The following is a 12,054-nucleotide window of genomic DNA, read 5'->3' as shown; positions in this document are numbered from 1 at the left end:
TTAATAGATTTCATAGACATCAGGGCTGGAAGGGACCTTGGGAGATCATCGAGTCCAGCCCCCTGCCCAAAGGGCAGGAAGTCAGCTGGGATCATAGGATCCCAGCAAGATAAGCATCCAATTTACTCTTGAAGGTGTTCAATGTAGGTGCTTGAACCACCTCCGCTGGCAGACTGTTCCAGACCTTGGGGGCTCGGACAGTAAAGAAATTCTTCCTTATGTCCAGCCTGAAACGGTCTTGCAGGAGTTTGTGACTGTTCGACCTAGTCATCCCTTGGGGCACTTTGGTGAACAAACGTTCCCCCAGATCCTGGTGGTCACCCCTGATAAACTTATAGGTGGCCATCAGATCACCCCTGAGCCTGCGCTTTTCCAGGCTAAAGAGTCCCATGGCTCTCAGCCTGTCATCGTAAGATCTGTTTTCCTGACCTCTGATCATGCGCGTGGCTCTCCTCTGGACTCTCTCAAGCTTCTCCACATCCTTTTTGAATTGTGGAGCCCAAAACTGGACGCAGTACTCCAGCTGCGGCCTCACCAAGGCCGAGTACAAGGGGAGAATGACGTCCCGGGATTTGCTCGAGAAGCATCTATGGATGCAAGTCAGTGTTTTGGTTGCTTTATTAGCCGCAGCATCGCATTGCAGGCTCATGTTCATCTTGTGGTCAATGATGACCCCCAAGTCTCTTTCTTCTGTAGTGCTATCCAACGTCGCACTGCCAAGCCTATAAGGTTGCTGCAGGTTTTTCCTCCCAAGGTGGAGAATCTTGCATTTTTCGGTGTTAAACACCATCAGGTTCTCATCTGCCCATTTGCTGAGCATGTCCAGGTCAGCCTGTTAGAATATCCCTTTCACCATGTCAGAAGAGACATACGTGGTTTGATCAAAAAGTTCTAAGACTTGACGTTCGGAGTATTGTTCATCAGAAATTTGTACCGAGTAGTCAAACAATCAATCAGGCCTTTTATAAAGAGGTTTTGATTCGACTGAGGGATAAAGTTAGAAGAAACTGCCATGAGCTGTGTGAAAATGGTCAATGGTTTCTACACCATGACAATGCTCTTTCATACACTGCTGTCTCCATTCAAGAATTTTTGGCTGAAAAAAACATTCCTGTGATACTACACCCTTCGTATTCACCTAACCTTGCCCCATGTGATTTTTTTTTTGTTCCCATAAATCAAAATGAAGCTGAAAGGAAGGAGATTTGATGACATTCCAACCATCCATAAGAACGTGAAAGCAGAACTCAAAAAACTCATAGCTGAAGACTTCCAGCATTGCTTCCAAAAGTGGCAGGAATGTTGGGTCAAGTGCATATCATCTGGGGGAGATTACTTTGAAGGGGACAGCTTATAAAAATGTTGTTTGTACACTATTCTTTAAAATAAAGGCTAAGTCTTAGAACTTTTTGATCACCCCTCATATTCTCTGCTGCTTGTCAAGTGATATCTTTGCTCCAAAAGGTTTTTCTTTTGTGTGGTACTCAGCAATGTCTGTCACAATGGCTATTTTGTTGATGTTCAGGACATTCTTAGCTACTTCCATAATTGTATTGAGAGCAGTAGATAATTCATCTTCTGATAAATGTCCTCTGTGTTGAAGATCCAAAAGGTCTGCTGCCAGATGAACTGGATGAGAACAAAACTCAGACCTCTTAGTAAACATTTGTTTTACTACTACTTTTACTACTACTTCTTGTTTGGATAGAGGTGAAGGCAGCAAAAGCTCAATTAGATTTTCATTCAGTTGTCTGAATATCTCTGGAATATTTGGTGTACAGCCAACTGTGTTCTCTGCTGTTGGAACCTCAAACAAAAAATAATTAGTCAGTGACATGGTTATGTTAATAAACTGAATTCTCAGAGTCCTTGATTCAATAGAAATTCACCCAAGTTTCATGTGTGACCATCTATAGGCATATCTACATGTACATTATTGTGCTGTAATTACGGTTCATTAAGTTTAGTACCTGGAATAACAGGTACTATCTTAGTGCATCATAATTGGTGCTACAGCACACAACTTTTACGTTACACTGATGTGCAGACTAATTATACTGCTCATTAGCATGACTTTCACTGTGACATGCTAATGTGCAGTAGAGTTAGTCTACTGCTCTTTTAGCATCTCGTATAGATGTGCCCTGTTTCAAGCAGGAAGGGCTCAAGTATGCCCCTGTGGAGCTGCCTGGAAAGACAACTGAGTATTGCTTCTGAGGTGCTCTTAGGCTCTTGGGTTCTGGTGAACTTGAGAACATCTGCTGGGGCTGAGTCTGGAGTGGTACCATTGGTGTACTTCTGAGTGTGGAGCATGCTTGTGGATGGGTGGTGCATAAGTAGGGTGTTCTTGGGCCTTCCCTAGTCACTGTGGTGTACTCAGGCCCTTGAAGACCAAGAATTCTGGGTGGTATTACAAGATGTAGCCTGTGACTGAGATGAAGAAAAGAATGCTGGGAAAGGGATGCAGTGTATAAGAGAGTAGATGTGTCCTTGTTGGGATGGAGGGAGTGAGGGCAGCAGCTTGGGAGAGCCAATGCTGGTGCTACCTGAGGATACTTGGGAAAAACAGTAGCTATGCATCAGAAACCAGCCCAGGGCTGGTACCCTGAGGAGAAGTATATGGAATGGAGCCCAGGAGAATACAGAGACAGTCTGAAGAGGTATGTAGCTCTGGAAATGCCAAAGATGGCCAACTGGTATTGAGGCTCACATGCACACTCTGGAGTCCATGTCCTAGTGCTTAGGTATAGAGGTGTGGCTGCACATAGGGGCCTCCAAGAGGTTGTAGGGGAAAACTTATGGTCCAGAAAGGCTGTAACATAGGAAAAGCAGAAATTGGCCCCAGGAATAAAGTTGGCTTATGGTTCTTAAACAACACTTTCATCTGGGCAGAAACAAACCCTCAGTTAGCACAAGGGTGCATTTTAACTCCCAGTGGCAGGAATTATGGTGGCAGTAACCCTAATGTCCATTGCCTGTCACTGTAGGATACCTTCACCCCGGCTGATGAGATCCTAGTAATGTCGAGCCTGCAGCGGAGGTAAGATCTTTTTGATGCCACAGAAGGGAGTCCAGCTGTCTTTGCTTTCTTTTTACTGGAGCACACGGTGGCCACAGATCACTTTGACTTATGGAAGAAGCAGGATATCTCTGATGGCTCTCAAAAGACACAGGAATATTATGCCCTGGAATCTGCAGTAATAGTCCATGAAGCACTTGATTTTCTCCTACCAATAACTGTCAGCAGACTGTGTCGCAAGATAGGGCACCATAGGCCTGACCCCCACATGACAAATGGACAGGGACTGAGGGAAGCAGCCAAATAGTCATTGTGTGCCGAACCTTGCAGGCCCAGAAACTGGCACAAGAATCCAAGGAGTTTCCCCACTTTATATAGAAAATCCTAGTGGGTAGAGTCATAAACTAATGGGCCAGAGAAGGAGAATGGGTAACAGGTAAATAGACATTAATATTGTGGTAACATACATTCAGGGAATAGATAACAGGTAATAGGCACTAACACTGTGGTACATATACTTAGCACCTTAAATCCTAACCTCCCTGCCTCTGGCATGTGTTTTCAAGTTTGAGTCTCGCTCTTTCAGTCCATGATCTGGCCAATTCCTGCCAGTGGGGTCCTGTCCCCAGCTCCCCCGAGCTGCCATTCTGCTGGGATCTCCTCCTCACTTACGTTCCTGTCAGGGTTGCCAGGCATCAGCTAAATTTAAAACCCAAAGTCACTTCAAAACTAGCCCAAAACTAGCCAATTTTTAAAACTGGAAAAAAAATAAAATTTTTATAAATACTTTGATTTTCACACTAGGCAATAATGCTGTGGACACTAGTCCCTGCTTTAATTTCCTAACTAGTGTCAGTAATGAATGTAGCTCATAATCTAATTAATAGAATCAATGAGTTGGAAGAGACCTAGACAGATCATTGAGTCCGACCCCCTGCCATGGGCAGGAAGGAGCACTGGGGGTGGCAGGGGTCATAAGACCACAGCCAGGTGCCTATCCAGTCTCCTCTTGAAGATTTCCAGGGAAGGTGAGAGCACCACCTCTCTGGGAAGCCTATTCCAGGCTCTGGCCACCCTTACAGTGAAGTAGTTCTGCCTAATATCTAACCTAAACCTATCTTTCCTCAGCTTGTGGCCATTGTTTCTAGCGACTCCAAAGGGGGCCCTGGTGAACAGACTTTCCCCAAGTCCCTGCTGCTGTCCCCTGATAAGGTTGTAGGCAGCCACAAGTTCTCCCCTCAGTCTCCTCTTGCGAAGACTGAAGAGATTCAGGTCCCTCAGCCTCTTCTCATAGGGCTGGCCATGGAGGCCCCCAACCATATGAGTGGCCCTCCTCTGGACCCTCTCCAGGTTCTCCAGGTCCCTCTTGAAGTGTGACACCCAGAACTGGACACAGTACCCCAGCTGCGGCCTGACCAGCACTGCATAGAGGGGGAGCAAGACCTCTCTGGACCTGTTAGTGATGCATGACAGGGTGTGGTTGGCTCTGCCTATTGCTTCATTGCATTGGCGATTCATATTCATCCTGGAGTCAATCATGACTCCAAGATCCCTCTCTGCCTCTGTGCTGCTGAGAGGGTCAGCCCCTAACCTATAACCATAATGCTGGTTCCCTCTCCCCAGGTGCAGCACCCTGCACTTCTCCTTGTTGAACCGCATCCTGTTCAGATCCGCCCACTTCTCTAACCTATCCAGGTCTACCTGGATGCAGTCCCTGCCTGCTGGTGTATTCACTTTACCCCACAGCTTGGTGTCATCAGCAAACTTGAACAGGGTGCTCCCCACACCCTCGTCCAGGTCGCTAATGAAGATGTTGAACAGCACTGGCCCAAGGGCCAAGCCCTGGAGGACTCCGCTGCCCGCACCCTCCCAGGTTGACATCGACCCATCCACCACCACCCTCTGGGTGTGCCCCTGGAGCCAGTTTGCCACCCATGTGACCGTGCATTCATCAATGCTGCAGTCCCTCAGCTTGCCCACCAGAATTGGGTGGGACACTATGTCAAAGGCCTTCTGGAAGTCCAAGAAGATGACATCGACTTCCTCCTTCCCATCTAAACTCTTGTTACCTGGTCATAGAAAGAGACCAGGTTAGTCAGGCAGGATTGGCCTGGCACAAACCCGTGTCGGTTACCCCTCAACATCCCTTCCCCTGCAGGGCTCTCACAAATGTGGACCTTGATAATTTTTTCAAAGACCTTCCCCAGGATAGAAGTGAGGTTGACTGGCCTGTAGTTGCCAGGCTCTTCCTTCCTCCCCTTCTTGAAAATAGGGACCACATCGGCCCTTTTCCAGTCCTCAGGGACTTGGCCTGAGCACCAGGAGTCCTTGAACAGCCATGCCAATGGTTCTGCAATGACACCAGCCAATTCCCTCAGCACCCACGGATGAAGGTCATCCAGGCCCACTGGCTTGGATACATCTAAGCCCTCCAGGTAATCCTTAACTAGGTCTCAACTAACAGTTGGGGGACTCGCATCCTTCCTGGGCCTCTCTACGTTATCACCCTAGAGCAGCCCATTGTCAGCAGACAGGAACACGGAGGCAAAGAACTTGTTAAAGAGTTCTGCCTTCTCTTGCGCGTCCATCGTCAACTGTCCTGCCCTGCCCTGTAGGGGTCCAATATTACCCCGAGACTTCTTCTTGCTACCTATATACTTGAAGAAGGACTTTTTGTTATCCTTAATCCCAGAAGCTAATCTAAGCTCCAGTGCTGCTTTAGCCTCCCTTACCGAATCCCTACAAGCTCAGGTCAGGGAGGTGTACTCCTCCTTTGCTTCCACCACCAGTACACTTTTTTCTTTGCCCTCAGGCCAGCCTGGATATCCGCGCTCAGCTATGAAGGCTTCTTGGACCCTTTTCCCACCTTCCTGTGCAGTGGAATTGCATCTTGTTGTGCCCCAAGGATAGCCTCCTTGAGGAAAGACCACCTCTCCTGGACCCCCATATAGCTACACCCTGGACTCCGAGTGCCTCCCTGACTACTGCCCCGAGCACATCAAAGTCGGCTTTTCTAAAGTCAAGCATTTGCACTGTGCTAGTTACCCTCCCCACCTTCCTCTGAATAGCAAACTGGATCATTTCATGATCCCTGTCCCCTAGCCTCCCTTGTACTAGCACATCCCCCACCAGGTTGTCCCCAGAGGCTAACACCAGCTGGGGACATTATGCAGTATATTGTTGTACTTTTACTGTTTAGGTAGGCCCAGTGGGGCAGATGGGTTTTCTTTTGTTTATTGTGTGCATTGTGTACTCTCCCTTTGTTCCCCACCCTGCGGGAGTGAGCAGCTACTTAATAAAGAGAGAAGAAATGGCTCTTACCTTCAGTGTGGCCTCGATGTATGGCAATACCCTCTGGTGGGCAATGGGTGCTCTTCCACAAAATTTTTTCCACATTAAAATATTAAATTTAAATATAATCAAACAACATTTCAACACTAATCCTCACCTCAATTTTTGTTGGGATCTCAGCTGGCGGTGACTGAAGAGCGTTTCATCTTTCAACAACTATTTATAAATGAAAAAGTCCATTCCAGATGCTATTTATTTACTTTAGAAATCTTCATCTGAGTCTGCATACTTGCTAGAGAATGATTCATATATGCCCAAGTTGAACAGAGCTAGCATCTCTTTAGATGGCTGAAACTGGTTGCAGCAGATTTTGTTTCTGTGCCTGCATGCTCTGATGTGAAGCATGTTTTCAAGTAGGTTGTGTTTCATTTTGTTTCTCAGTTTTGTCTTTATCATGTTCATTTCAGAAAATGTATGTTCCACAGCTGTGTTGCTGAATGGTAAGGACAGTAGTGAGAGGGCAAATGAACCCAGCTCTGTAAAGTCCTTGTCGCCTGAAGCAGCTGAGTGTTTTTTTTACCTCAATCTAAAACAGTTCAATTTGGTTATCGCCAGTCTTCTCCTACTGAGGAGTGCTCAGTACTCTCCACTGCTGATTGAGTTTGCCAAGCTATTCTTTGTATAATGGTAAAAATGACAGAGTTGCAAGTGATGTTTTTTTAGGGTTGAGTACAACAGACGCGTTGAGTGCACAAAGAGACTGAAGTTGCTGGACATTTGCAGGCAGCCTTTGCTTTACTTGTTTTGAAAACTCAAGCAGGTGATCCCTACATCAGATTTTGATGTTGTCCACTGTCAATAATGGAAGACTGACATTTTCTAGCTCCATGTGAAATTGGACTCCAAGATCAACTTCAGAAAGAGGTAAGTGGGTGCTTTCATTTGTGAAGTCAAAGTTGACTACAGATGACTACATTGTTAAATCAATGTCATTGACTTTAATCACTCTTTGGAGGAGACTGTGATAGAATGACAGCAGGTCATTGAGAAGCTTTAATGGGTTTGCATTTTCAAGTTTGACCATCTTGTTTATTCTGTTTGCATCCTGCAGGACAAGCTGAAGGAAAAGGAGGTACAATTTGCCAACCCAGTGAACATACATTTGATAGAGGAGTTCAGCACTGTAGTTTCTTTCTTTATCCTTTGCAAATTGGAAGTGGAATTTCAGCTCTTCATATTGCTCGATCACTATTTATGCATGCACTAATAGACAACCACCTTGTGTCAGTAATTTGGAGGATTTTTAGTGGAGCTTCACCAACATTTTCTTTCCTCTGATTAACTCCAGAGTCCAGACTGTAACCGCCACTCAGCCTGTACTGGTTTGGTAGGGAAATATCTTTAAATACTCAATTAAAGGCCCCTCACAGCCCCTGTGGCTGTGCTCACAGCTGTACTCAAGTGTTCTCAGAAGCACTGTTTAAAAGAACATTGGAATAATAACCTTATTTCAATAAACTATAAAGTCAGCCTGAACCACTGTGGTTACTTGATCACTAGCATTGGCTTGATGAACCAAAAGCAGAACTCTGTCAAATGACCCAAGCCTGGCACAAAAAGACAGGAAAAGAGAAGCCAAGGTAGCCATTCTTAGAGAGAGACTTCTCTGTAAGATTCTTTTCTAAAACTGGGAGATTTCCCACTCCCCCCCACTATTTTTTTTGTTGAGCACCCCGATTTGCTTTAAATTTATTTCCATAAGAGGCTTCTCTCACTGCCAAACAAGGTGCATAAGACCTTTGTACAGAAAGGATCAGAAGCTTGAGCAGCACCTGATGTTGCTCTCTGCCTGCCTATGTCTCCACTTGAACAGCTGAGTGTGTGTTACTGCTCAATTCCTCCTCCAGCTGCAAAAAAAGCACCTTTCCCCAACAGCAGTGGAGAAGTCCCAAGTTTGCTCAAGCAGAGAGAATAGCTTGTTGTTTAGCCAGTGCATCAGGCAACACCTGTCGCAGGCATCTCCCCAGATGAATGGCCAGGCTGCAGCGAAATGGCAGAATGCTAGGCTGTAACATGGGCCTCTGGCTGGGTGACCCCTGTCACACTCACGAGGCAGGGAAGTCAATCGCATTGAACTGCCAAAGTAGGAAGGAAATTGCAACATAACCGGCTAAGCAGAAAACCATGAGGGGGCTGCAGTGGGGAAAGAGCTATTGACAAGTGGAAACATAATGCTGGCAGAAAGGTAATACAATTGGCCAGTAAAAATAAGTGAAAAAGAGTGAGGGTATAAAAGGGTAGAGCCACAAGGCCCCTGACGGGGGAAGTTTGAATTGTAACTTCAAGCGTCAAAGGGCCTGTGGACTGATCACCCACCAGGGTCGCCCCCCAAGCTTAACTCGGATCGTTCTTGAGGCCTCCACGAAGAGACTAGCGTTCCCAGCCGTGAAGCCGCTCCTTTTGTTTGCTGTAGTGGTAAGCGTGCACGTATGACTGTAGCTATTTATGTTTGTATTTGTCTGTCTTTCCTGTAAGAGACATGAGCCGTTGACCAAGTCTGGGTCTAGGGTCTTGGCTAGCCGCACCAAGGTCGCTCGTGACCTTGAAAGCAAGGGGCCTTGACCTGGACCCCGTGACTCAACGGATGTAATTTCCCATTTAGCTTTTTGTAATTATTTTGATTGATTATGTTTTAATTGTTAAATGACCTTTTAAGAAATATGAGCCATTGACCAGGTCTGAGACTAGGGCCTTGGCCAGCTGCACCAAAACCACTCGTGGTTTTGAAAGCAAGGGGACTTGACCCGAACCTTATGACCCAATGGACATCACTCCCCAGCTTTGTTTGATTATTGTGTGTTGTCATAGATTAGTACTATATAGGAAATCATTTGCTTGAGTTGTCAATATTTTATAGGTTAAAGCCAAATAAATATTGCATATTAATCATAAACTGCATCCTCATTGGCATCAGCCCACCGACTTAGTCACAACTGGGCATTTTCAACCTAATGCGACAACACCAAGATGGAAAGCTTTGACCCCACTTCCAAGCAGGGCTCTGGTTTGGACATTTAGGTCCACAAGGGACTCAACTGGGTGAGCCTGGGGTTTACAGCACACAAGCTCACATCAGCTAGAGGGCTGGGCTGCCCATTTCAGGGACTGTGATTCTCTGACTCCCCACCTAGTTTGTGGGAGGAATAGAGGGGATTATGCCCCCCTCTCACTCAGCCAGGTGGTTGATGGGGATTCGTGGAGTACCAGGCTTTGCTCACCTCAGCACCTGTCCCCACTTTATGCTCCCAGAAGGCGCAGACCAGGAGTCTTCCAGGCCCCCTCTCCCAGGCTCTCCCACAGGGGAAGCCACCAGAGCCTGGAAGAAGTGATGCAGTGGGGTGGGGTGGAGCTGTCCCCACACAGCTACCCCTCAGCTGGGCATTAGCCCCAGTACAAGCAGCAGGGGGCAGGAAGTGTGAGGTGGGGTGGGGGCAGCCTTTCCTCCCCTCCCCTCCCCTCCCAGTCCTGTTCCAGTGTGGAGCTGCCAGGGGAGGCAGGGGAAGCCTGCCCCACAGGGGATCCTAGCACTGCTTGCTCCACTCCTGGCTTCGCTCTTACCTGCTGCAGTGGGGGCCAGCCCTGGCCTCGCCCGGCCCAGGAGAGGAGCCTGCTGTCAGCCTCAGGGCTGGGCTGGGGCTGGCCAAGGCCTGAAATGTGCACTCACTCACCTTCTTACTCCACTTTGCAGATGCAGCAGGGAGGGCTCCACTTCCTGAGCTCCTCCCTCTCCTCCAACCCTCCCTGTTTCAGGCAGGTACCAAGCCACACTGCCCCTCCCTCATTGTCTTGGGCAGCTGAGCAAGAGGCTCAGGACTGGGGCTCAGGACCAGGACCACAACCAGGACCTGCCCCTTCCCCTGCCCCTGCCTCATTACCTTGGGCAGCAGATGCCAGGACTAGGCTGGGACCAGGCAGGGGATGGGGTAGGGCAGGGCAGCTATGGGGGTTTCTCCCATGGCCCCCCGGGGCAGAGGCAGGCACAGCTGGAGGAGCCACGGTAGAATCTGCCATGGCTGCCCTGGCCTGTCCTGCCCTATAGGGACCTCAATCCCCCTCTTCTCCTCACTTACCTGCTGGAGCTGCCTTTAAGGCTGCATTGTCTGTGTATGTGGCGTGGCACCCCCTGGCATACTGCTTTCCTTCAGCTTCCTCCCAGCAGCTCCCTGCAGAGGCTGGAAGTCTGCCAGCCTGCAAATTATGTCAATAAAAAAGCCTGCAGCTGAAAAAAAACAACCCCACAGCCACACTTTCAAAGTAGCCCAATTTGGCAGGAAAACTGCATACCTGGCAACTCCCTGCCCCACTCTGTCACTTCCTCTTCCTTTGTTCCCAGGCCCTTGGGGCTTCTGGGAGTTGTAGTCTAAATTACAGTCAGCATAGTCCTGCAGGACTGCTCCCCCTGCTATCATACACTTCATATTCACATCACATTCACATTATGGTAGAGCAGCTACAACTGCTCAAAACACAGGATATGAGAGTGCTACAACCAGCAACTAGCTCACCTATCTTACTGCCTCACCGCACCACAAGTGATCATGAATGATGGTGTTCAGGGACTGTGGTGTGGAGAAAGTCCAGAACCAGCTGAGGGAGAAGCCAAAGCTTGAAGTATTCATCTTTGTGCCTCAAGAAACATGTCACCAATTTGTTTAGGTACTGTGTTTGATAGGGAGAAAGGCCAGGGGTGTTCTCACTGACACAGAGGGTCTTGGGCTTGCACTGTAAGTTTGCACTTATCTTGAGTAACAAACCATTAGTTTTCTCTCTGCTCTGTTGCCTAACTCCAGGGCCATCCCCTTTCTCACTTTCCTGCTTACTGCTGTTTACAATAAAATGCTTTAATTTTTCCTAATGAGCAGTGTGCATTACTATGAAAGCCAGGGCTGAACTTTCACACAGCAAGAGTGGGGATGAGGAGAGGGGTAGGACTGGTTGTGTGGCAGGAATGTGTGCATTGATTGGTGGCTGTGCAATAGAAAGGAGGGTTTGGGGTTTGGGCAAACCACTATGATCCTCAGCACAATGCTCAAGGCCTTATTTCAAGTTTAGGGCCTGAAGCCAGGCAGAGCTAGAAGGGACCTGGTAGCTGTTGTTCAACCATCAGGCTGAGAGTGCAGGGACTGAAGAGGGTGTCAACAAAACTGACATAATTGTCCTTCAGTTGAGGGTGGACTGAACATCGTATGATAACTGTGATCTTCATTGTAGATGCACCTCCATAAAACAATGAAAGGTTTTAATCTCTCAATTCAAGTGAGTGGTCTCCACACACCTGCAATGGAGTGTAATATGGAGAGGGGGAACAATCACTTGCAATAGAATGAATCTTGGTAAGGAGGTAGACACCTGGCCCACCCCCAGAACACATATCCTCTATGATATGCACAAACATACCATGTGCAGGCAAAAGAGGCATCTGTGTGTTTCCTCAAGCTGGCTGGATCCCTGGGACTGGGATGACTGGAGGCTGTTTTGCTGGGAGCAAAGGTGGGCAGCAATAGGGAAGCTTGTGCAGGCAGGTGTGATGGGCCAGTAGGGGGCACTCCTGCGGTAAGCCACCCACCTCACTGCACCCAACCACTTTCTAGGCTCTGAGTGTCTCCCTGGGGGCGCCTCATGTCTGGCCGACTCCCTTCCTGGAGCACACCCACTAGCCTGGGGGTTCCATTGCCACCACTCAG

Source organism: Crocodylus porosus, unplaced genomic scaffold, assembly GCF_001723895.1.
Source record: "Crocodylus porosus isolate Cpor-Errol unplaced genomic scaffold, CroPor_comp1, whole genome shotgun sequence".
In the NCBI taxonomy this organism is placed as follows: Eukaryota; Metazoa; Chordata; order Crocodylia; family Crocodylidae; genus Crocodylus; species Crocodylus porosus.
This window is presented reverse-complemented; position numbering follows the sequence as displayed.